This window comes from Vulpes vulpes, chromosome 1 (genome assembly GCF_048418805.1).
Source record: "Vulpes vulpes isolate BD-2025 chromosome 1, VulVul3, whole genome shotgun sequence".
Lineage (NCBI taxonomy): Eukaryota > Metazoa > Chordata > Mammalia > Carnivora > Canidae > Vulpes > Vulpes vulpes.
In genome coordinates this window covers 47,501,862-47,528,249 of record NC_132780.1, presented here as the reverse complement: position 1 = coordinate 47,528,249, position 26,388 = coordinate 47,501,862, and the positions used below count along the sequence as shown (strand labels likewise).

General features: G+C 41.9%; 2 pseudogenes; one reads left to right on the top strand and one right to left on the bottom strand.

Moving 5' to 3' along the window:
• LOC112908681 (nucleophosmin-like) overlaps positions 1 to 23,078 on the bottom strand; it is a 47,540-nt pseudogene extending 24,462 nt beyond the window's left edge.
• A 168-nt stretch (positions 23,079 to 23,246) lies between these two features.
• On the top strand, positions 23,247 to 25,093 carry LOC140597810 (uncharacterized; annotated as a pseudogene).
• The last annotated feature ends 1,295 nt before the right edge of the window (positions 25,094 to 26,388 follow it).

Below are 26,388 nucleotides of genomic sequence, written 5' to 3'. Positions count from 1 at the left end.
GAAGATCTCCACAAAAGAGCTCTCAAAATTACTTAAGATCAGTCTTATGCCAATAAACTATATCAAAGTGCAATGAGGAAAGAAAAGGTTGAGTTCAAGTGTCAATCAATTGCTTCCAAAATCCCAAGCCTGTGAAAAGATACTGTTAGTTTCTCATACCATATAAAAGGGAAATTGTAGATACAGCAGGAATGAGTGATGTGACCATGGTAGAAGAGTGAGGTAGGAGACCAGGAGCCAGGTGTGGCCTGGTCTCCTGAACTGAGCAGCCAACACATGAATGTGCTAGTGAAACCTCCTGAAATGTGTGTGGTGCACACTGGGGATCCATGTCTCTTGCTCTGTCTTCTGAGTTCCAATCAAGATGTTAATGCAAGATGTAGTGTTGGTTTAAACTTGAAGCTGTAGTCTTTCTTTGAGTCTTAACTGTAAAATAATTCTTATGGACAAAGAAAACTTACAACTAACCCTTCAAAAAGCTCACTATTTCATCTATCCTTTTCCTGATCAAATTTGACTCCTATGCTCTTTTTCCATGGGTATGTTTTTTTTTTTTTTAAGATTTTATTTACTTATGCATGAGAGACATAGAGAGAGAGGGAGAGAGAGAGAGAGAGTGGTAGAGACACAGACAGAAGGAGAAGCAGGCTCCATGCAGGGAGCCTGACATGGGACTCCATCCTGGGTCTCCAGGATCCCATCCTGGGCTGAAGGTGGCACTAAACTGCTGAGCCACCAGGGCTGCCCTGTTTGGTATTTATGACAGCAAGCAGAGCATATTGCCTTTTGGGCTATCACGTTGGAACTGAGATGTATATTGCACTAGAGGCAGGAGATAAATATATATTTTATGGTGGAAGTATGATGCCCTTTTGGTCAGGCTGTTGGGACAAATCAGGGCACATATACGTGGCTCTATCTCTGAAAGACACCTTAAATTAGTTATATAGGTTGATAAATTATTATTTAACTTACAACATGAACCAACTACTATCAGTTTTTATGGCCAAGTAAGATGCTCTGGAGTGACATATGTCTCAAGTCTGAAAAACTAGACATCATTAACGGGCAACCTGAAGACTGTAAAGATGTGTTCTCAGACCCAAGAGAGCCTTAATGCAATAGAAGGTGCAACTTTACTTTCCTCTCCTCAGTATTTGGTGTGGCCAAGGAAAATGACACACATAATTCATGCAGCGCTATGAAAATTCCCACCTTATTATTTATTCTTGTTATTTTTAAGAAGGGCACATTTCAAGGCAGTTTTCTCTTGGACTGAAAAAGTGGTCAGTACACCATTTCTCTTTTACAACTGAGTAAAATATGTTAAGATTTATTCCACTTGCCCTGAGAGACAAGGTAGTATAATGGTGGAGAACATGGATTCTGGGATCAGCCAACTAGGGTTCAAATTCCATCTTCACCAATAACTGACTATGTGACTTTGGGCAAGTTACTTCTCTGTGCCTCAGGTTAAATGAGTTTATATATATTTAAAATATATATGTATATACATATATTGTACAAAAATATATCTATATATACACAGAATATTTAGAACAATATCTGGCACATGTTAAATACTGTGTGTTTGCCATATATTTGAGAAGTAGAAGTACAGTTTTATGTATTTACCCAAAAGATTTTAGAGACTGACTTTGAGTCATTGTTAACAAACTTGTGAGCAACATTAATATAAAACATAAACGACTCCTTTCCTGGATGCTAAATAATCTGTGCAGATAAAGTTCCAATGTCTTATTAGGTTGGCAATTCACTTTTGGATCCCTTGAACAGATTTGTTCATTTCTGATATATTTCTCTTCAAAGGAGTTAAATCTTTTCTAAATGTGTGTTCATTAAAGTTAATTTATAATGTCATTAAAACTTTGTTATAATTAACAAGTTTTTCTTTCTTCCTTCCAATGTTACTGGTATTTCTTCCTCCACATCAGGATATTAACAGATGTTAATTTCATTGTATTTCTCTAATGTTGCTTATCTTTGCAAACCAAGAGTCACTAAAAACAAACAAAAAAGCACCACCACAAGACAAAAACAAACCTAAGTTCTTTTCTCTCCTGTTTTCCATTCACACATCTCTGCATTTTTTTCTCTCTCCTAGCACTTCCCTTGGTGTGTTAAATGCTTCACGCATTGCAGATGTTGACCAAGAAGACACTACAAATGTTTCCTAGTAGCCTTCTAATTTAGCTCTCAAGTTATGAGATTACTTTAGGAAAAGAAATCTGAGATTTGATTTCCACAAGAAGTCACCGTTCCCAGAGCATATGGTAAGATACAAAATAAACAACCAAACAGAAAGCACCTGAAAAAGCAAAGCAATGTCCAGGAATGTTAAGTTTTGGTTTCATCTTAAAATGTAACACACAAAAGCCAGTGCTTTTACTGTGGTAGGAATTTGGGATTAAGTAAAATCCTATAAGAAATGAGTTATGAATATATTAAAAATAGTTTTTAAGATTATTCCTTAACATATGTCCAAACCTGCTCATGAGGTAATGATAAACTGGTGGGATTTCACACAGGATGACCAGCAAAGATGGACATTTGGAATCTCATCACGGGGTGGGGGTGGGGGGGTTGGGAGGGAATTAGCGATGTTTAGCCTGATAAAGAGGAGGGGAAGTCATAGCTGTTGGGCTATATTGGAAGTTATGACTTGGAAAAGGGGAAGTAAAATTGTTCTGTGTTACTTTAAAGAGCATAATTAGCATACAGGTGGAAGATCTGGCAATTAAATTTCAACTCAGTGTAAGAAAGAACCAAGTGACAATTAGAAATATCCAGGAGGTAGATTGGTTTGCTTTAAGACATAGTTAACGCTTTTGTCAGGTTAGCTTCTCTGGCCAACACCATTTAATCATGTATCTGGGATTTCTTAAAAGATCATGTTGAATGGAAGGGGGATCTTGCTAATCTCTCAAGTCCCTTGCAACATTCTGTGAATTAAAAAAAATCACACTAAAAACAAATCAAGAAAGGCACTAGAAGTAATGAGCACTGGGTGTTATATGCAACTGATGAATCACTGAATTCTACCTCTGAAACTAATAGTACAGTGTATGTTAGTTAAATTGAATTTATTTATTTATTTATTTATTTATTTATTTTTAGTTAAATTGAATTTAAATAAAACATTTAACAAACCAACTAACAAAACAAATCAAGATTTGGTTTCAGGAACAAATGATGCCAGCCCACTTTGTACAGAGGAAAAGAATGTGTGGCTATCCAAAATCAAAGAGAAAAAAAAAATCGAATGTATTCTCCCAGTCTTCGATGGGAATGTCTAGACTGAGCATTTATTACATGTGTAGTACTATGCTGGACTATACACAAAATGTCCAACAGAAGGCAGGGGTCAGGCTTTAGGAGGGACCTAGGATTTGAACTCCTTTCCTAGTTTCTGGGAATTGCTTCACCTTACAAGCCTAGTGAGAGGTAGGTCCCACTTTATTTTATAGAAATTGTTCTTGAATTTCTAAGATAATTTCTAATTTCTTTAGCTGCAGCAAAATCATGGATATGGAGTCTGGGTTCCACAAATTAGAGGCATCTATTGGAGATTTGTTAGGGTTGTGAGGATTCTCTTTTAGGGGAGTTAGGGTTTTGAGAAGAGTTCCTGGAGCAGCAGAAGTTGTGGTGCTCATGGTAGCATCCAGGATATAGTCTGAAGATCTGTGGTACATGATGTAGTAGCATCGATTGCCTGGTGGCCTTGGCCAGAGGCATCCTCACTAGAAGTACTGCAGCATGCTTTTAGGCATTGTTCCTCATTGCATCCCCTAAACTTTGTTCTCCAGTCTTCTTAAAAATTCTACAAGATATGCAGTATCTTTTAATAACTTTCTTTTGAGCCTGCATGAGTCAGGTTGATACTTGGCTTTCATGTGAGAACCCTCAAATGATACCTAAATTGGTACCAGAAATAGTTGCAAGCACCTGACTTTCAAGGAAATAGAGGAGTCTGGAATTTTTTTTAAAGATTTTATTTATTTATTTGAGACAGCAGAGAGCACAAGAGGGAGTGGTGGGGGAGAGGGGCAGAGGGAGAGAGAGAATCAGATGTGGGGCTCATTCCCAGGACCCAAGGATCATGACCTGAGCCTAAGGCAGACACTTAACCAACTGAGCCATCCAGATGCCTGAGGGGTATGGAATTTTTTATATGCCCTGGTTGGGGCTGAAGATTGTGAAAATCTAAGTATTAAGGCCCAGACCACTGTAGCTAATGACACAGTGTTGCACAGTGTTGCAAAAACAGTTATGAGTCAGGTGTAAATCAAGTAATACTGGGGGAAAGCACTGAAAGACTTCTTCATGAAGTCTGAGAATTAGCATAGGAGTGCATTTTCAGCTGGCTAGATAAATGAAGAAAGAAGATAGTATTAAATAAAGTTGAACCTATTAACACAGGTATTCTTAGTAAATATCCTGAATTTCATGTGTAAGACCATGTAATAGAGAGTGGTTCCAAATGCTTATTTTAGTGTCTGAAATCTGGATTCAGTGGTGGCTGTACTAAATGAAGTTGAGATGTCAGGATTCCCTTGGTATTATATAGAGGTAGCAATCCCAACTCTTTGAAGATGAGAATGTAGAGGGGATTTATCACTTTTAATCTGGGTGTATTAACTCTATCCCATTGATAAATATATTGGAGAAGCAGCAGCAACACTTTTGTAAAATCCTACAGTGTCAATTCTCCATAGGCTGAGGATTTAGTGCAGGATGTGAAAGTGTAAATGTGTTTTCTATTTTGAGTGTGGAAATCAGAGGGTGGAGATATATATACACACACATATATATGATTTTATTTATTTATTTGACACAAAGAGTACAAGCAGGGGAGCAGCAGGCAGAGGGAGAGGGAGAGGCAGAAGTCAGGCCCCCCCATGGAGCAGAGAGCCCTCTGCAGGGCTCGATGTGGGGCTTGATCCCAGGACCCCAGGATCATGACCTGAGCTGAAGGCAGACATTTAACTGTCTGAGCCACCCCGGCACCCTAGAGGGTGGTTATGTAGATACTACACTAGGTAACAAAGCTGGAATCTGAACCAGAATAATCTGATCCATAGGAATCTTTGATGATGGTCAATTAATCACAGGGTAGTAGGATAGAAATGGATGGGCAGCCCATTACAATATAATTTGATTTGTAAGACTGATAAAACAGTAAAGCTGGTTAATAGAGGCCTGCCCTGAGCTACCAGAATAGAGACATGGCTCTGTTTTGTGCCTGGGTCTTAATTTATAAAGCTGACTAATGACACAGAGAAACCAATACTATTTGAGAGAATTTTATGATTTATATTTCCTGAGAGAAGGGGTCATGCCACACACGGCCACAGGGGGAACATGGAATTTTTGATCAGGAGGCAGAAGCAGGAGTGAGGGGGAATCCTAAGCCATGGCCTTTATTGGGGTTCCTGTGGGAAAAGTAGGGCAGGGTAAATGGTTTAGGGTTGGCTAGTTTGAATAATGTTAGTGGACTCTGGGCTATACAGGTGGCCTCTAGCCGTCTGGTAACTGGCTCTGGAGTGATTTAGGGCAGGAGAAATATTGGTTTGATGTGACAGATTTAGATAAAGGGGTGAGGGGTATAAATAGATTCCAGATTGGTTGTTTGCATATGAAAGATGTGCTTCTGGTTGAGCCTTGTGCTATTTCTAACAATTAGCTAGCCCTGAGAAGGGCAGTCTGTCCCTGCCAGTATGATTTTTAAGATCTCAAAACATTATAAGATACAGAAAATAAAAAACATGATTAATCCAAGACCCCCGTCCAATTTTCAGGCTTGAGTCTGTCTGTACACCAGTATAGAGAGATTAGGGACCCTGTTTACAGTTTGTATTGTGACTCTTCCTCCTAGATTTCACTGAGGGTACCAGTAGACATTCATCACAATAAATGGATTGTGGAAAGGAAAATACCTGAACATTTGGGGGGTTATAGGACATTGGATGAATAAAATCAACACTAATTACTGGAGACCTAAGAAAGCCATTGTCACAGTAGGGCTCACAGGGGTTGGAAAATACATAGAGTTTCTATTCTAGGTCTTCCCTGCAATAGGGGTCATAGAGACTTTAAACATATTTTCTGGTTCAGTCCCCAGTTATGAGAGAGAGTATATCTGTAATACACACATCACTTGGCAAAACCCATATATTGGCCTTTTGTCCTGGAGTAGTGGCTAGTGCGGTAGGACGAGCCAAAAGGAAGTCCTTAGAACTTTCTCTCCTTGCAAATAAACCAAGAGCAGTGCCTCACTGCTGGAGGAAATCTTGAAGTTAAAGGTCCCCACCAAAACCCTGAACGGTGCAGGCCTGGGGACAGGGTAACATACCCATCTAACTCACTAGTTTGACTTATACTGAGTCTGATTTGCTTGATCAGAAAGACTATCTATGTGCAGCTTCTGCTCCAAATGTGTTCTTCTAATACAATCAATACATCTTCTAATTATAGGTATGCGGCTATTAACACAGTGAACTCCTTTTTCTCTAGGGGCAAGCAAGCTTTTGTTTTAAAGGACTATATACTAAATATTTTAGGTGTGTGGAGTCACATGATCTGTATTGCAACTACTTGACTCTGACACTGTAGTGCAAAAGCAGCTGTAGACAATACAGCAGTGAATAGAGCCATGTTCCAGTAAAACTTTACTTACAAATACAGATAGCCAGCCCTTAGGCTTAGTTTGTCAACCATTGGTCTATCTCAACAACCAGAAAACACCAAAAATAATTTGCTTTAACCAGGATGAGACAATGGTACATCTTGACCAGTGACGCCATGTCAAAGGGTGTTCCAAGAATATATAGATCGAGTCTGGAACAAGTCTCCTCCAGGATAATTTTGGCTCTAAGATTTTATGGCTCTGTGGCAAATGCTCCCACCTCTTTTTAATTGTATTCCAGGGGTACAGAAAGAGACACTACAACACCTCATTTGTCTATGAAGCATCTCAAACTTCTACCACAAACTAAAAAATCCACTTACACACTTCTCTCAGGATAGTGGGTGAAATTTACGTTGCGTCCATATAATTTAAAGGTTCCATTTCAGTGACTTTCCCAAACAAAAAATCAATCTGATTTAAGTAGAGTCAGTAAACTCTCCACTAGAAACAAACTTCCAGCAACCTATCCTCCTCCAAGGAAAATAATAAAGTTCTGCACCATCTAGCACTGTACCATGCCTATGATTCTTTTTCTGTGCTTTTCAATGGTATGTAAAGGCAGGGCATTGTCTTTCAATCTGGTATTTTCTCAGAGGACCTCAGGTATGCTGCCTTTTCAGCAAACCTTGAGATTCAGGTTTGAACAAGGGCAGAGTTGAATTTTTATTTAGCAATGCATTTCTAAGTGTCAGATGTGAGAGCTCTGTTTTGGAAAGGTATGTCCAGGCTGTCCCCACCTTCCTAATAGCTTTGGCCCTGGTGAAATCCAATCCCTCCCCTGTAGAGATAGGCCACGGGTTCTGAATTACTATGTGGCAATCCTATTAGTCACCATAAAACTGCTAATGTGCCCCATTTAAACAGGCACTTTGGAATTCAGACCAGCACAGTGATAGAAAGTGGAGCTGACAGCTGCTCTGTCAATCATTTCTCTAGGCTGTGCCCTGCAGCTGTTTAGCATTATCACTTATTTACGGTTTAAAATAGACACTTTATAATAACAACTCAGAAGCCAACCTGGCCACACAGGGGAGAAAATTGGCCCTTGAGGTCTGAGGGAACTTTGTGGCCGAATATATATATAATTATATATGTATATATATAATTATATATATCTTTAAGCTTATGTTGTTTGAGTACATCTCATGATTCCCTGTGAGTGACCCTTCGTCTGTCACATGAGGGATCAAGCTCCCTGCAGCGTGCCTAACTAAATGGAAACATACAGCCCATTTTGCCTTTCAGCTCTCCTCTGGAAATGAAAGTGCTTAAATACCTAAGAGAGATTTCCCTGATTCAGGAACTCAAGGGCTGTAGCTTGACTGGCTTCGCTTTGCTTCTGGGTTCCTCTATCCTAATTAAGTTTGCTGCATGCTGGATCTGTCCGTAAGAAAAAGTGTTGTGTCCACCCAGTAGGTTTTTCTCTTAAGCCAGTTTTTGGCGAGATGCAGCAAGCACATTGTAAGGGAGAGATGGTGGGGGGACGGGGGGAGGTGGGGGTTGAATGCCAAAGATGACAATGATTTGGACTTGGTTTAGAGATAAGCTGGCCTGGGAAATCTGAGCACTTCAGTCATTGTCATGACTGCCATAAATCAGGGGTGAGTAGGCCGTGACCACATCCATTTTGCTCATTAAAATGGCTATGTTGTAGTCTTAGCATTTGGTGAATATAAACTGGACTTCAGATATGAATCACTTAAAACACTATTTTACTGATATATAATTTAAGTTACAATATTATATTAGTTTCAGGTGTCCAATACAGTGATCTGTATTTTTGTACCTTGTGAAATGATGACCTGGATAGGCCTAGTTGCTGTCTGTTGCTACACAATGATGTTATTACAACATCATTGACTATATTCCCTATGCTGTACATTACATCCTTGTGACTTGTTTATTTTGCAAGTGGAGTTTGTACCTCCTAATCTCCTTCACCTCTTTCTCCCCTTGCCCTACCCACCTCCTCCCTGGGGAGGTGTGTTCTCTCTGAATCCACTGGTCTGTTTCTGTTTTGTTTTGTTTGATTCCACATAGAAGTGTGAAAGCAGTTCTCCCTCTAACTTCTCTCACTTAGTGTAATTGCTTTTGAAGACAGACTCCTTAAAAACCTAAACTGCAACTAAGCCTGGGAACCTCAAGGAAGATCGTCGAAAGATAGCCTCTCATTTATTAACCAAGGTAGGGCAAAGAGAATGTCATGGGAGAAAAATAGAGAGGAGAGCTTCTTTTAATGTCTTCTCTGGAGCCAAAGAGTGTTTCCTGATTTCTCTCAATGTCAGTACTAGAGATTAAAGGGCACGAAATTAAGAGAAATCCCCCTGGCACCATCAGGCAGTCTACCTTGATTAATCTAGGTGAACTATGAGAATAAAATAGGAATTCGGGGTTTTATGTATAAAGATTAGCCATTTGTTATCTGAAAAATTATTTGTTTAAGGGGCCAGACAGGAATTGATGGTATCTATTATCTGTGAAATAGGGTTTAAATTGACTTCTGTTTACATTTGACTGAGATATGTTTTTTTTTCCAGTGGATTTTGTTTCCATCAGATGGTTTTCTTTTTCACTCTGTGAGACTTGAACTTAAAAAAAATTGAAGGATGCTCAAGAACTCTTTTGAAAGTTGAATATTTTTTAAATTAAATCTATGAATTATTTTCAGAAAGAGGAATTTTTTTTAGAGTTCAAATGAAATAAACATGTTTAAATATCCAGAGTCCTAAAGCATCCTCTCATTCAGTGATAGTCTGACATGCAATTAAATACTCAAGCTCTTTTGCCTGGAGATGTTGAGAAGCTCCACAGCTTCTCAATGAGGGGTATTGAGGGTGGGGAGGGTTTCTGCCTGGCTTCCCCAAGCCTTGCACCATCAGCTCTCATACTTCCTGTTGTGTCAGGAGTAGAACCATCAGTGGGTGGGGGAGGAGTGCATGCTTGGAACCCTGCACTGAATATTCTGTGAAGTATGGTGAGGGTATTAAAGCTCTCAAAGGTGGGAGAGGATAGCAAGATGAAAGAGTAGTGAAGCCACATAAAAGGGGACACTTCTGTCCCCAAATTCAGCCTCTCTGTGGCCCAGGGCCCTCATACATCAGAAATGTGGGTTTAGTGCTCCAGTTAGGACTGAAAAGATCACATGGCATGTTCAGAACACATGGACTCCGTGGCCCTGGGATCCATGAACTCTGTGTACACAGGGCCATCGTGAGGCTGTTGGTCTGCCTCTGCACAGAGAGATTCTTGGTTAGGGTTGCCAACCCTACGAATCAACCTACGAATACTTTATCTTTGAGCACCTGGGGAAGGTGGTAGGACCATGGCTATTCACAGATAAGAAAACTAAGGCTCAGAAAAATGATGCATCCCAACCTGACCAAAAGAGGATGGAGAGGACCATTTGGGGAGCCCGAGTCCCAAGCTCATTCCAAAGAAGGATGGCTAGGGGGCAGGGGCCTTTGGGCTGGCCCAGGTTGTCTGTTGTTCCTGGACTAGCCAAGACCCTTCCTCTCCATGAACCTCAGTTTCCCTCTCTGCAGGTGGTTGATGATGCTGGGGGCTTTCCAGAAGCTTGTCATTCCAAGAGGCATGGAGGAAATAGTCTCAGAAAAGGCCTTGAGTTGAGGATGGGGAAGACCAGAACTGGGTTCAAATCATCTGGCATTTTATCTCCACATCCAACCCCTCTCTCTCTGTTCCTGAATATACTTTCAGGGCAACTGGACCCTGTGAGGTGCAAGAAGGTATGCAGTTTCCTATAGGTTGTGGCTGAGGTTCCAGGCCACTCCTAATATTTGTGGGGTACCAGGCAAGAGAACAAATAGCAGCCTAGTAACCAAATGCCTGCATGGTGACAATGTAAGTGCCAAGCTACTAATCTTTAAGTGAAAGACTGAAAATAAAATGAGTCAGAAGAAGATTGGCTGTGATCTGTCTCACTGTGCTCCTGGAAAGGACATATTATTGCCCTTCATCTCTGCAGTTTGCATATTATAGCATCGCCACCCCGATTGCAAATATGAATGAACTGGGGCCACTGAAAAGTGAAAAGTACTATTGCCTGGGCCCCAATTCAGAACAAACACAAATATTGTGGGTTCACTTTATGTCAGGTAAGAATGATGACCTCTGACCCATGAAAGAAGGGAATTTATTCTCTTGGAGCCCTTTTGGCTTTTCATATATCAGATTCTATGAAAATTTCACTTCACTGTTCCAAAGTTTGATTTTTTCATATACTTCTCCCAATAGCTAAATCATTCTGTCTTTCTGGGCCACTTTCATACTTTACAACCTTGTAACTCTTTTGGAAGAATATAATGTATTTTATAATTTTCCTGCCAAAATTCACTACATCTACTTAACGTCAAGCCACTCTAAAGTCACTTAATAGAGGTTTTTTTCTCTCAGTGTTATTTCTCATTCTGCCCTAAAATTCATCCTTTACTCCTGTCTGGCCAGGCTCCACCTTGTAAAACTATTAGTCAATAAGATTAATTTATTTATGTATTCATTTGTTGAACAGATATATATATTGGGCCGCATCGATGTTCATGGTTGTCTCTTCAAACCATGAAGGTGGTTTGAAATGCCTGATATATATATATATATATATATATATATATATACACTTCATGCTTGTAGCCTAGGGTGCTAGCCCACCAACTGCTATATACAGGAAAATGGCTGGTATTTCCAGCCTAGAATTGTAGGGGTGGCATTTTGGTAAAAGAATAAGAGCAGGGCAGCCTGGGTGGCTCAGTGGTTTAGCGCCGCCTTCAGCCCAGGGCCTGATCCTGGACACCTGGGATTGAGTCCCATGTCAGGCTCCCTGCATGGAGCCTGCTTCTCCTTCTGCCTGTGTCTCTGCTTCTCTCTCTCTCTCTCTTTCTCTCTCTCTCTCAAATAAATAAATAAAATCTTTAAAAAAAAAAAAGAATAAGAGCAGAGATGTTATTCATCTGGATTCTTCTGTGTTTTGGGTTAATGACAGTTAACTTTCTAACTTCCATTCCCCTCTTGATTTCTAAGAGTCGGAGGAACAATTCGTTATGGGCCCATGCAGATTAATAAATCAGTCTGGTTGTCTTTAGAATGGCAGCCTTCTGGTCCTCCTGAAATCACAGAAACTGCTTAATCAAAAGAAATGGTTGCAGTCATCAAAGTTACAGGCCAGTCTCTGAACTCCTCTCCCCATTTCAGCACTCCATTCTAAGACCCTCATTTGGCTGTGCTCTGTGGGATGGGTCCTGGCTTTCAGCGATTGTACAACTAAATCAAGAAGCAAAAGGAGCTTCGAGGGACAGGGAACCTGAAAAAAGCCACTAAATGGGGGACCTACCTTCGCCGATGCATAGTATTCCTGTTGGAGCAATAGTATTTCTGCTTAAAGACAATGCATCTTTTTTTTTTTTTCTTCCTTAAACGGCAGTTTGTTGGCATTGTTCCTTTTGATTTCAGCAAATTCATAGGAAGAAAAGCAAACCCACATGGTCTGGAGAAGAGAGACTTCACTTTACCACTCATATTGAGATGGAGAAACTTGGAAGGTCCACAGGAATTAGGAAGTGAATACAACACCTCCTCCCACGAACATAACGTAGCAATCATGTACAGAGATGATGCAAGCCAGTAAGACATAGTTCCCAGCTAGGGGAGACTTTAAATGTGCAGTGGGTGGAAGAAAAAAACAACAAGACCTCAAACTATCAGCTGATCACCTGAGGACATGGGAAGGGAGAAAATGAGGTACACAGAGTACTTAGAGATGAAAGAAGTGGGTCCTTAGTCTGTTGGGAGTCTTGAGGATTCAGCAGATAGGATAAGGGGAGGGGTGGGGGCAGGGTAAGAGGAAAGGCGCTCAGTGCTACTGTGCTTGTTGCCTCTGGGGCCTCTCAGCCACAGAGCAAGGCCATGGATGTGTGTATATACACTCACCTATGAGTGTTCCTGTATGTGAGCATTTGTTTCTGTATTAAACCAAACATGAGTTCATACTTCTGTCTCCAGCTTTGGTAGCTTGCCACATGGATCAGTCTAATCTTGTTTGTGTGTAACATCCCACTCCAGCAGGGAGAAACCTGGCTCCCACCATCTGCCAATCATTTACTTAATTGCTTGACTCCAGCATACACATACAGTACTCTCAAGGATTGTTGACTCCTATCCCCATGGGAAACAACCTTACCAGAGTGCAGTGCTGGTTGTGTAGTTCCTTTTGCCTTTAGGCTTAGACACCACTCATTTCCAGAGTGACTTAGGTCAGCACCTTTGCTCCCCACCCTTTTGAGTGAAGTTGTTTCATATGTTTTTGAGTCAGTTATTTTGTCACATTTTGTAATCCATTCTCATATCCTCTGACCACCTAAATGATTTTTTTACATGTTTATATATTAAGGCTCGCTCTTGATACTGTAAAGTTCTGTGGGTTTTTTTTAAATTAATTTTTATTGGTGTTCAATTTACCAACATACAGAAAAACACCCAGTGCTCATCCCGTCAAGTGTCCACCTCAGTGCCCGTCACCCATTCCCCTCCAACACCCGCCCTCCTCCCCTTCCACCACCCCTAGTTCATTTCCCCGAGTTAGGAGTCTTTATGTTCTGTCTCCCTTCCTGATATTTCCCAACATTTCTTTTCCCTTCCTTTATATTCCCTTTCACTATTATTCATATTCCCCAAATGAATGAGAACATACACTGTTTGTCCTTCTCCGATTGACTTATTTCACTCAGCATAATACCCTCCAGTTCCATCCACGTTGAAGCAAATGGTGGGTATTTGTCGTTTCTAATTGCTGAGTAATATTCCATTGTATACATAAACCACATCTTCTTTATCCATTCATCTTTCGATGGACACCGAGGCTCCTTCCACAGTTTGGCTATTGTGGCCATTGCTGATAGAAACATCAGGGTGCAGGTGTCCCGACGTTTCATTGCATCTGAATCTTTGGGGTAAATCCCCAACAGTGCAATTGCTGGGTCATAGGGCAGGTCTATTTTTAACTCTTTGAGGAACCTCCACACAGTTTTCCAGAATGGCTGCACCAGTTTACATTCCCACCAACAGTGTAAGAGGCTTCCCTTTTCTCCGCATCCTCTCCAACATTTGTTGTTTCCTGCCTTGTTAATTTTCCCCATTCTCACTGGTGTGAGGTGGTATCTCATTGTGGTTTGGATTTGTATTTCCCTGATGGCAAGTGATGCAAAGCATTTTCTCATGTGCATGTTGGCCATGTCCGTGTCTTCCTCTGTGAGATTTCTCTTCATGTCTTTTGCCCATTTCATGATTGGATTGTTTGTTTCTTTGGTGTTGAGTTTAATAAGTTCTTTATAGATTTTGGAAACTAGCCCTTTATCTGATATGTCATTTGCAAATATCTTCTCCCATTCTGTAGGTTGTCTTTTAGTTTTGTTGACTGTATCCTTTGCTGTGCAAAAGCTTCTTATCTTGATGAAGTCCCAATAGTTCATTTTTGCTTTTGTTTCTTTTGCCTTTGTGGATGTATCTTGCAAGAAGTTACTGTGGCCGAGTTCAAAAAGGGTGTTGCCTGTGTTCTCCTCTAGGATTTTGATGGACTCTTGTCTCACATTTAGATCTTTCATCCATTTTGAGTTTATCTTTGTGTATGGTGAAAGAGAGTGGTCCAGTTTCATTCTTCTGCATGTGGATGTCCAATTTTCCCAGCACCATTTATTGAAGAGACTGTCTTTCTTCCAATGGATAGTCTTTCCTCCTTTATCGAATATTAGATGACCATACATTTCAGGGTCCACTTCTGGGTTCTCTATTCTGTTCCATTGATCTATGTGTCTGTTTTTGTGCCAGTACCACACTGTCTTGATGACCACAGCTTTGTAGTACAACCTGAAATCTGGCATTGTGATGCCCCCAGCTATGGTTTTCTTTTTTAAAATTCCCCTGGCTATTCGGGGTCTTTTCTGATTCCACACAAATCTTAAAATAATTTGTTCTAACTCTCTGAAGAAAGTCCATGGTATTTTGATAGGGATTGCATTAAACGTGTAAATTGCCCTGGGTAACATTGACATTTTTACAATATTAATTCCGCCAATCCATGAGCATGGAATATTTTTCCATCTCTTTGTGTCTTCCTCAATTTCTTTCAGAAGTGTTCTATAGTTTTTAGGGTATAGATCTTTTACCTCTTTGGTTAGGTTTATTCCTAGGTATCTTATGCTTTTGGGTGCAATTGTAAATGGGATTGACTCCTTAATTTCTCTTTCTTCAGTCTCATTGTTAGTGTATAGAAATGCCATTGATTTCTGGGCATTGATTTTGTATCCTGCCACGCTACCAAATTGCTGTATGAGTTCTAGCAATCTTGGGGTGGAGGCTTTTGGGTTTTCTATGTAGAGTATCATGTCATCGGCGAAGAGGGAGAGTTTGACTTCTTCTTTGCCAACTTGAATGCCTTTAATGTCTTTTTGTTGTCTGATTGCTGAGGCGAGGACTTCCAGAACTATGTTGAACAGCAGTGGTGAGAGTGGACATCCCTGTCTTGTTCCTGATCTTAGGGGAAAGGCTCCCAGTGCTTCCCCATTGAGAATGATATTTGCTGTGGGCTTTTCGTAAATGGCTTTTAAGATGTCGAGGAAAGTTCCCTCTATCCCAACACTCTGAAGGGTTTTGATCAGGAATGGATGCTGTATTTTGTCAAATGCTTTCTCTGGATCTAATGAGAGGATCATATGGTTCTTGGTTTTTCTCTTGCTGATATGATGAATCACATTGATGGTTTTACGAGTGTTGAACCAGCCTTGTGTCCCGGGGATAAATCCTACTTGGTCATGGTGAATAATTTTCTTAATGTGTTGTTGGAACCTATTGGCTAGTATCTTGTTGAGAATTTTTGCATCCATGTTCATCAGGGATATTGGTCTGTAATTCTCCTTTTTGGTGGGGTCTTTGTCTGGTTTCGGAATTAAGGTGATGCTGGCCTCATAGAACGAATTTGGAAGTACTCCATCTCGTTCTATCTTTCCAAACAGCTTTAGTAGAATAGGTATGATTTCTTCTTTAAACGTTTGATAGAATTCCCCTGGGAAGCCATCTGGCCCTGGACTCTTATGTCTTGGGAGGTTTTTGATGACTGCTTCAATTTCCTCCCTGGTTATTGGCCTGTTCAGGTTTTCTATTTCTTCCTGCTCCAGTTTTGGTAGTTTGTGGCTTTCCAGGAATGCGTCCATTTCTTCTAGATTGCCTAATTTATTGGCGTACAGCTGTTCATAATATGTTTTTAACATCGTTTGTATTTCCTTGGTGTTGGTAGTGATCTCTCCTTTCTCATTCATGATTTTATTAATTTGAGTCTTCTCTCTCTTCTTTTTAATAAGGTTGGCTAATGGTTTATCTATCTTATTAATTCTTTCAAAGAACCAACTCCTGGTTCTGTTGATCTGTTCCACAGTTCTTTTGGTCTCGATATCATTGAGTTCTGCTCGAATTTTAATTAACTGTCTTCTTCTGCTGGGGGTGGGGTCTATTTGTTGCTTTTTCTCTAGTTCCTATATGTGTAAGGTGAGCTTTTGAATTTGAGATCTTTCCAGTTTTTGAATGGATGCTTGTATTGCGATGTATTTCCCCCTCAGGACTGCTTTTGCTGCATCCCAAAGATTTTGAACTGTTGTATCTTCATTCTCATTAGTTTCCATGAATCTTTTTAATTCTTCCTTAATTTCCTGGTTGACCTTTTCATCTTTTAGCAGGATGGTCCTTAACCTCCACGTGTTTGTGGTCCTTCCAAACTTCTTGTTGTGATTAAGTTCTAATTTCAAGGCATTATGGTCTGAGAATATACAGGGGACTATCCCGATCTTTTGGTATCGGTTCAGACCCAATTTGTGACCCAGTATGTGATCTATTCTGGAGAAAGTTCCATGTGCACTTGAGAAGAATGTGTATTCAGTTGAGTTTGGATGTAAAGTTCTGTAGATATCTATGAAATCCATCTGGTCCAGTGTATCATTTAAAGCTCTCGTTTCTTTGGAGATGTTGTGCTTAGAAGACCTATCTAGTATAGAGAGAGCTAGATTGAAGTCACCAAGTATAAGTGTATTATTATCAAAGTATTTCTTCAGTTTGGTTATTAATTGGTTTAAATATTTGGCAGCTCCCACATTCGGGGCATATATATTGAGGATTGTTAAGTCCTCTTGTTGGATAGATCCTTTGAGTATGAGATAGTGTCCCTCTTCATCTCTCACTATAGTCTTCGGGATAAATTTTAATTTATCTGATATAAGGATGGCAACCCCTGCTTTCTTTTGAGGATCATTTGAATGGTAAATGGTTCTCCAACCTTTTATTTTCAGGTTGTAGGTGTCCTTCTGTCTAAAATGAGTCTCTTGTAGACAGCAAATAGATGGGTCCTGCTTTTTTATCCAGTCTGAAACCCTGCGCCTTTTGATGGGGTCATTAAGCCCGTTCACGTTCAGAGTTACTATTGATAGATATGAGTTTAGTGTCATCATATCTATTCAGTCCTTGTTTTTGTGGATTGTTCCACTGAACTTCTTCTTAAAGGGGAATTTTAAGAGTCCCCCTTAAAATTTCTTGCAGAGCTGGTTTGGAGGTTACATATTCTTTCAGTTCCTGCCTGTCTTGGAAGCTCTTTATCTCTCCTTCCATTTTGAGTGAAAGCCTTGCTGGATAAAGTATTCTTGGTTGCATGTTCTTTTCATTTAGGACCCTGAATATATCCTGCCAGCCCTTTCTGGCCTGCCAGGTCTCTCTGGAGAGGTCTGCTGTTACCCTAATATTCCTCCCCATTAAAGTCAGGGACTTTTTTTCTCTTGCTGCTTTAAGGATCTTCTCCTTATCTTTGGAATTTGCAAGCTTCACTATTAAATGTCGAGGTGTTGAACGTTTTTTGTTGATTTTAGGGGGGGATCTCTCTATTTCCTGGATCTGAATGCCTGTTTCCCTTCCCAGATTAGGAAAGTTTTCAGCTAGGATTTGTTCAAATACATATTCTGGCCCTCTGTCCTTTCGGCGCCCTCAGGAACCCCAATTAAACGTAGGTTTTTCTTCCTCAGGCTGTCATTTATTTCCCTTAATCTATCCTCATGATCTTTTAATTGCTTGTCTCTTTTTTCCTCAGTTTCCCTCTTTGCCATCAACTTGTCTTCTATGTCACTCACTCGTTCTTCCACCTCGTTAACCCTCGTCATTAGGACTTCTAGCTTGGATTGCATCTCATTTAATTGATTTTTAATTTCTGCCTGATTGGATCTAAATTCTGCAGTCATGAAGTCTCTTGAGTCCTTTATGGTTTTTTCTAGAGCCACCAGTAGCTGTAAAATAGTGCTTCTGAATTGGCTTTCTGACATTGAATTGTAATCCATATTTTGTAACTCTGTGGGAGAGAGGGCTGTTTCTGATTCTTTTTTTTGAGGTGAGGTTTTCCTTCTAGTCATTTTGCTCAGTGCAGAGTGGCCAAAAACAAGTTGTATTGGGAAAAGGAGAAAAAGAGAGAGAAGGAAAGAAAAGAGAAAAAGAAAAAAGAGAAGAAAAAAAGGGGAAAAAGAGAAGAAAAAGAAAGAAAAAGAAAGAAAGGAGAAAAAAGAAAAAAAAGGGGGGGTGGGGTGGGGGAAGCAATCAGAAATCAAGAAGAAAGAAAGAAAAAAAGCACAAAACAAAAACAAAAACAAAAACAAAAAAACAAAAAAAAACCATGGGGGAGTATCTTCCGATTCTGTATACTTTAAGACCCTTGACTTCCCCTGGAACTGGTCCGTGTCGCTGGTCTTCTGGGGGAGAGGCCTGCTGTGCTGATTCTCAGGTGTTAGCACTTGGGGGAGCTGCTCTGCCCCTCGCCTGGTGCAGGGCTCAGTGGGGGTTGTTCACCCCGTGAGGCCCCGGGAGGAAGCCACAGTGGCGGGGGCAGCTCTGGGACCCTGGAGTCAGCTCCCGCAGTAGCTCCGGGGCTCTCCATCTGCAGGGCCTGGAGGCTCCGGGGCGGGGCCGCTGATCTGCTCAGCTCGGGGCAGGAGCATCCTTGCTGTCCTGGGCCCTCCCGGCCTCTGCCTGTCCCGGAGGAGGGCGGGTCCTGGGCTGTGTCCCGGCGCCCTGTGCTCCGGGGCCTGCGCTGTTGGATTCGCGCTCCCGCCCCGTAGCCCCCTTCGCGGAGCCGCCGCCCGAGCCCCTCCGAGCTGTTCCCGGAGCCCCGCAGCCCCCTCCGCGGAGCCGCCGCCCGAGCCCCTCCGAGCTGCTCCGGGTCCCGCCGAGCGCTGCAGCCCTTGGGGAGCTCGGCGCATCTCCCCGGGGCGCAGTTCCTCTGTTACTGTCCCAGGGAGCCCGAGGGCATCCCCGCCTTTCTGGGGATCCTGCTCCAATTCCCCGGGAGGCCTTTCCGCGGGGAAGGTTGGTGCAGCTCCTGCTCCTCCGGGACGGGGCTCTCCTGTCCTGGGGACACTCGCCCCGGCCTCAGCCCGGCTCCGCGCGGGGCCCCTCCCCCTTGGAGGCCTTTTGTTCCTTTATTTCTTTTTCCCCGTCTTCCTACCTTGATAGAAGCGCGAACTCTTCTCACTGTAGCGTTCCAGCTGGTCTCTCTTTAAATCTCAGGCCGAATTCGTAGATTTTCAGGATGATTGGATGGTTTTCTAGGTAATTTGTTGAGGACAGGTGACTTGGAGACCCTACTCTTCCGCCGTCTTGCCCCTCCCCCCTTCTGTGGGTTTTAACAAATGCCTAGTGTCATGTATCTTTCACTGTAGTAGCATATGGAATAGTTTTCCTACCCTAAAATATGCTTTCTATTTTACCAATTCAATGACTCTTCTTCACCACCCTCCACCCCCCTGAAACCTGACAATCTCTGATCTGGTTACTGCCTCACCAATTTTGTCTTTTCCAGAATGACCTAGAAATGGAATCAGAAAATAAATAGCATTTTCAGACCATCTCCTTTCACTTAGCAATGTGCATTTAGGATTCGTCTTTGCTTGGTTCAATAGCTTATTGCTTTTGATTGCTGAATAGTAGTTGATATTGATATACCACTTTGTTTATCCATTCATATTGCAGGACATCTTGGTTGTCTCCAATTTTTGGAAAGTAAGAATAATGCTGCTTATAAACATTTACATGCTAGCTTTCATATGGATCTGAGTTTTCAAATCAGATGAGTGAATACCTAGCAGTGTGATTGCTGAATTTTATGTTTATCTTTGAGAGAAACCGCCAAGCTGTCTTCCAAAGCAGCTGTACCATTTTGCAGTCCCAACCACAGTGAATGAGAGTTCCTGTTGCTTTACATCCTTGTCAGCCATTGGTATTATAAGTTTTTTGGATTTTAACCATTTTAATATGTGTACAGTGGATCTCCCTGTGGTTTTGGGTTGCAATTTTCTAATTACAAATGATGTCAAGCATCTCTATGCTTTATTTGCCACCTGTATGTTTTCTTTGATGAAGTGTCTGTTCGGATCTTTTGCCCATTTCAGTTGTACTGTTTATTCTCTGATCGAGTTTCAAAATTCTTTGATTATGATGGATATGAGTTCTTATCAGATATGTGTTTGCAAATATTTTCTCATAGTCTGTGGCTTATCCTTTCATTCTCAAAACTATGTCTTTCCTGGTGTAAAAGTTATTAATTTTAATAGAACTACTTATTTTTTCTTTTATGGATTGTGCTTTTGGTGTTGCACATAAAAATTCATCATCAAATTCAAGGTCGTATATATTTTTTTCATCTTTTCTTCTAGAAGTTTTACAGTTTTGCATTTTACATTTAGATATATGATGTAGGATGAGTTAATTTTGTGAAAGATGTAAACTATCTAAGTTCACAGGTCTCACCTACAGACTTTTGATATTAACTCCAAACATGTAAGACACAGAGCTACCCTCTTGGCTTGAAATCTTATCATATCACAGAAGTCCACTATGAAATATATTTTCATAAATCCTATAATTAGTTGTGATTTTCATAATTATATTTTATTGTGATTTTTAATGACAAATTATTAGTATTAATAGTGTTAATTTGCTAAGTGACAACATAAAAAATATTCCATAGTTTTGTAACCTATTTTGGAATTTAAAAAACTTGAATATGGGATCCCTGGGTGGCGCAGCGGTTTGGCGCCTGCATGTGGTTCAGGGCGCGATCCTGGAGACCCGGGATCAAATCCCACATCGGGCTCCCGGTGCTTGGAGCCTGCTTCTCCCTCTGCCTATGTCGCTGCCTCTCTCTCTCTGTGTGACTATCATTAAAAAAAAAAAAAAAAAAAAAAACTTGAATATGACAGGAACTTAAAAAAATGGAAATGGATATCTTTTGACCACTGAGAGAAGTTGTGGTATAAGATGATGTCTCTGATGTTAAGAACTGGCCACGTGGTTGGGTTTTAAGTAGTAAGTGACAAGAATCCCTTGGCATCTTTGCTGCATTAGGATTTGGCATGCCAACCAGTTTCTCAAATGCCACTTGGAAAAATAAACCAAATCTGAGCTTAACGTGTTTCTGTTCCTCAGGATAAATGAGGCTTTTATGCTTTGTTGTTTTAACTCAGTTGTGTTCATTCCTTTTCTGTAACATACTGGACTCATTTTCTAGCAACACTGTTAGCCAAACAATGAAGATTGTTAATTTACCACCACTAGAGAAGAGAGGAGACACTGTGTGCATGCCCAGGAAATGGTAGCTACAGACAACCACATTGCTGGGGACTTGGTTTCTGCATTTTTTACTTCAAAGGCCTTAAACGCAGATGAGCAGATGGGAGGGGAACTTGTAGTTTGTGGTTTACAGGGAAAGAAATTAACTTGTAGCTGCGCACTATCCACTCATTTACCCTAGATTTTTCTCTTCCTTTCGCCTTGGTATTTTTCTATTTTTTATTTTTGTAGAAGTGCTGAGAAATACTAGAGCATAAATAAGCAGATATGGGTGGAAGAAGTCTTGTGTCAATCAAATCTTTTGAAATCCTCTGGATTTTATGATGAAAAATACACAGCGATCTATTATCAAAAATGTTTTTGATTGTCAGCAATTGATTGGTCTTCAGTCAATTTACTGAAACAAATAAATGAAACCCTCCGATTTGCAAAATAAAGTTTTACTTTTGTCACTGGACTCATTCACTTTCTCAACCTCAATACCCATATTATGAATTATTCTTTTGTTTATTATCATTGAGGTTTTTTTTTTTTCTCTTTTCCTTTTTTTTTTTTTTAATCAAGGTGGTATAATTTCCATACGATGTAACACACAGATCTTAAGCACACTGCTTCATGAGTTTTGACAAATACATACACTTGTGTACACAGCTATGTCAACTTATGGGAACTCACCCCAAAGTTCCTTTGTATCCTTTCCCTGTCAATCCCCACACCTTGTATTAGGCAGCTATTGCTCTGATTTTTATCACCTTTGATTAGTTTTGTCTCTTAGAATTTCTAATCATTGGAGACATACAGTAAGAACACTTGTTTCTGGATTGTTTTGCTCAGCATAAAGCTTTTGAGATTCAGCCATGTAGTAGATTATATCAATAGTTCATTCTTTTACTGTTGAACAGTATTCCATTGTTATAATAAACTACAGTTTATTTATCTGTACTCCTGTGGCTGAAGATGTGGATTGTTTCTAGTTGAGTAAAGCTGCTATGAAAAGTTCTTATACATAGGTTTGGTGGACATATGTATACATTTCTCTTCTGTAATAACCTAGCAGTGGAACTGTTGTGTCATAACATAGAGGTTACATACAACTTTTAAAAAAAATCACTCACATGTTTCTAAAGTGGGTGTACAATGGTGATTCCCAACAGCAATGTATGAAAGTTCTCAAAATAAATGTATGAGGTCCAAGTCCCTGCTCCGCTCTGTCGGGTATACTTGGACCCAAGCTCGAGCTTGTAAGTAAACCCTCGTGTGTTTGCATTGGTGTCGGCTCCTTGGTGGTTTCTCGGATTCGCGATCTTGGGCACAACATTTGGGGGCTCCTCTGGGATCCGAGAGACCCCCAGGACCCTATCCAGAGGGTTTCACGTGTGGTGAGCGCACTCAACTTTTTCCACCTTTTGCGCGCATATTTCTGAGAGCTCTAACCTGAAGGAATTCCAATCTGTATTAGGTCGGCATTGGCTTAGGCGGACGCGCTGGCGGGCCGTCGACCAGGGGTCTTGAGGAGACGTCCCTTGCCCCCACTGGGAGGACGGGGTCCTCACCTGTAAGGAGGTCGGGGGTCCTCATCTGTAAGGAGGGCCAGCTGCCAGACCTTCGGGTTGCTTTCTGTTTTGTCTCTGCGGCCGCACTGGAACGTTTGTGTTACTATGTCCTTGTTAACTGTTTGTGCATTTGTCTGTGTTACTGTGTCTTTGTTAACTGTCATAACTGTTTACATAAGGAGATGGAGATTACAAATCTATTGCATATCAGAATGGCCAACCTTTGGCGTGGGATGGCCCCAAGAAGGAACTTACAGGTTAAGGCCGTGATCTTCAGGGACAAACCGGATGGCCACCCTGACCAGGTGCCCAACATCCTGATCTGGCAGGACATGATCGAGAATCTCCCTCCTTGGCTAAAGCCATTTTTACCCCCCAAAGCAGGACCCACCGAGATTCTAGCCCTGCGGAAAGCCGAGAAGGAGACCGACTCTACGCCCCAAGCACCCCTTCATCCGGTCTTCCAGGGTTCCTCCCCGGAGGACCTGATTCTCCCGCCGCCCTACCAGGCACCCCCTCCTTCCGCCCCTCCATTGGAGACACCGGGGGCTGCAGAAGGGGCGCTGCCCCTCCCTGACAAGGGAGTCCCTGTGCACGGGCCAGCAGCAGAGACATGCGGTCGGACCCACTGGTCGGCCCCACCTCTGAATGTGGGGCCAGCCGACTCCACTGCCCTTCCTCTCTGCACCGTGGTGACCCCCGACGAGACTGGCGAACAGCTAATGTTATATTGGCCACTCTCCACCAGTAATTTATATAATTGGAAAACCCAAAATGCAAAGTTCTCTGATAATCTGAGAGATCTAATTGGGCTTTTAGATACTGTTCTCTTTACCCACCAGCCTACTTGGGATGACTGCCAACAGCTCTTGCAGGTTCTCTTCACCACCAAGGAGAGAGAATGAATTCAGGTGGAAGCCCGGAAGTCTGTCCTGGGAGAGGACAGACAGCCGACTTAAAACCCAGACCTCATAAATGCTGCCTTCCCTTTATCCCCCCCCACCTCAGACTACAACTCAGCTGAAGGTAAGGAGAGACTCCAGGTCTACCGCCAGACTCTAACGGCAGGTCTCAAGGCTGCCGCGTGCAAGCCTACCAATCTGGCCAAGGTCTATGATGTGAGACAGGGTAAGGATGAGAGTCCAGCAGCCTTCTTAGAGAGAGTCATAGAGGCTTTTAGGCAGTACACCCCTATGAACCCAGAAGCCCCGGAAACAAAGGCTGCAATTATCATGGCTTTTGTTAACCAGGCCGCTCCGGACATTAAAAAGAAATTGCAGGGATCCCTGGGTGGCACAACGGTTTGGCACCTGCCTTTGGCCCAGGGCGTGATCCTGGAGACCCGGGATCGAATCCCACATCGGGCTCCTGGTGCATGGAGCCTGCTTCTCCCTCTGCCTGTGTCTCTGCCTCTCTCTCTCTCTCTCTCTCTCTCTCTCTGTGACTATCATAAATAAAATTAAAAAAAAATAAAAAAAAATTGCAAAGCGTAGAGAGACTGGGAGAGAAGAGCTTGCAGGACTTATTGATAGTGGCAGAACGAGTCTATAATAATAGAGAACGTCCGGAAGAACAACAAACCAAACTAAGTGACCGGCAGACCCGAAACCTGGCCAAGATCCTGCTGGCCACAACCATGGACAACCCACAAGAAAGACGGAGGCACCTTAAGAAGCTGGCTTCAGGGACAGGTAAGGAGGATGGCCCTGGTCCCCCTCGGGAGCGCCCTAAGCTGAACAAAAACCAGTGTGCTTATTGCAAAGAAGAGGGCCACTGGGTGAAAAGCTGCCCTAACAAAAGATCTAAGGCCCCTGCCAAGATCTTGAAAATGGAGGACCTGGACGATTAGGGGAGTTGGGGTTTGGCACCCCTCCCTGAGCCCAGGGTAACTCTTAAAGTGGAGGGGCAACCTGTTGAATTCCTAGTGGACACTGGGGCACAACATTAGGTTTTATTACAACCCCAAGGGAAATTGGCAAACAAAACTTCATGGGTGCAAGGGGCCACGGGCACCAAACAATACTCATGGACTACCTGAAGAACTGTGGATTTCAGCACGGGCCGGGTATCCCACTCCTTCATGGTCATCCCTGAGTGTCCCTACCCGTTGTTAGGTCGGGATTTGCTCACCAAGATGGGGGCACAAATTTGCTTCCACCCAAATGGGCAAAAGTCCTAAACAAGAAGGGGCACTCTATTCAGGTGCTTGTCCTGAGTTTAAAAGACGAATACTGTCTCTATCGTCTCTACCAAATGCCCTCAGCCCCAATGACTGACATTGACCCTTGGCTGCAGGAATTCCCCAAGCGTGGGCAGAAACTGGGCTGGCACTGACTGACCATATACATAGAACTAAAGCCGGGGGCAGATCCTGTCAGGGTCCACCAATACCCCATGCCTCTTGACTCCCTAACCCAGACTGGGACCCGCCTCTGCATGACTGTCAAGAAAATATTTCCCACTCATCTTTTCTCCTTTCCCCTTTATTCCCTTTCACTATTTTTTATATTCCCCAAATGAATGAGACCATATAATGTTTGTCCTTCTCTGATTGACTTATTTCACTCAGCATAATACCCTCCAGTTCCATCCACGTCGAAGCAAATGGTGGGTATTTGTCGTTTCTAATGGCTGAGTAATATTCCATTGTATACATAGACCACATCTTCTTTATCCATTCATCTTTCAATGGACAACGAGGCTCCTTCCACAGTTTGTCTATCGTGGACATTGCTGCTAGAAACATCGGGGTGCAGGTGTCCCAGCGTTTCATTGCATCTGTATCTTTGGGGTAAATCCCCAGCAGTGCAATTGGTGGGTTGTAGGGCAGATCTATTTTTAACTCTTTGAGGAACCTCCACACAGTTTTCCAGAGTTCCTGTACCAGTTCACATTCCTACCAACAGTGCAGGAGGGTTCCCTTTTCTCCACATCCTCTCCAACATTTGTGGTTTCCTGTCTGGTTAATTTTCCCCATTCTCACTGGTGTGAGGTGGTATCTCATTGTGGTTTTGATGTGTATTTCCCTGATGGCCAGTGATGCGGAGCATCTTCTCATGTGCTTGTTGGCCATGTCTATGTCTTCCTCTGTGAGATTTCTGTTCATGTCTTTTGCCCATTTCATGATTGGATTGTTTTTTTCTTTGCTTTTGAGTTTAAAAAGTTCTTTATAGATCTTGGAAACTAGCCCTTTATCTGATACATCATTTGCAAATATCTTCTCCCATTCTGTAGGTTGTCTTTGAGTTTTGTTCACTGTATCTTTTGCTGTGCAAAAGCTTCTTATGTTGATGAAGTCCCAATAGCTCATCTTTGCTTTTGTTTCTCTTGCCTTCATGGATGTATCTTGCAAGAAGTTACTGTGGCCAAGTCCAAAAAGGGTGTTGCCTGTGTTCTCCTCTAGGATTTTGATGGAATCTTGTCTCACATTTAGATCTTTCATCCATTTTGAGTTTATCTTTGTGTATGGTGCAA